Here is a 295-nt window from a genome sequence, read left to right as displayed (position 1 = left end):
AGGAGCTTGGGACAGGGCGGCGGCCGAGCCGCCGGGGGAGGGTCCTCGCCGCGCCGCCGCCGTCGCGCCCGGGGCCACAGCGCCCTCTGGCGGCGCCCGCGGAACCGCGCGCCGGCCCGCCCGGAAAGGCGCAGCGGGCGAGAGGGCCGTCGCCACGGGGGCCGAGCGCTGTGTCCGCTGCTCTTGGTGACTTGGTGCCCGCCTCGCTCGGTGAGAGCCATCGTCTGTTCCCACCCCTGGCACGACATTTTACACGTGGAGAAACAGGCTCAGATTCTTTAGTCTCCACCTCGCT

This window comes from Lagenorhynchus albirostris, chromosome 10 (genome assembly GCF_949774975.1).
Source record: "Lagenorhynchus albirostris chromosome 10, mLagAlb1.1, whole genome shotgun sequence".
Lineage (NCBI taxonomy): Eukaryota > Metazoa > Chordata > Mammalia > Artiodactyla > Delphinidae > Lagenorhynchus > Lagenorhynchus albirostris.
This window is presented reverse-complemented; position numbering follows the sequence as displayed.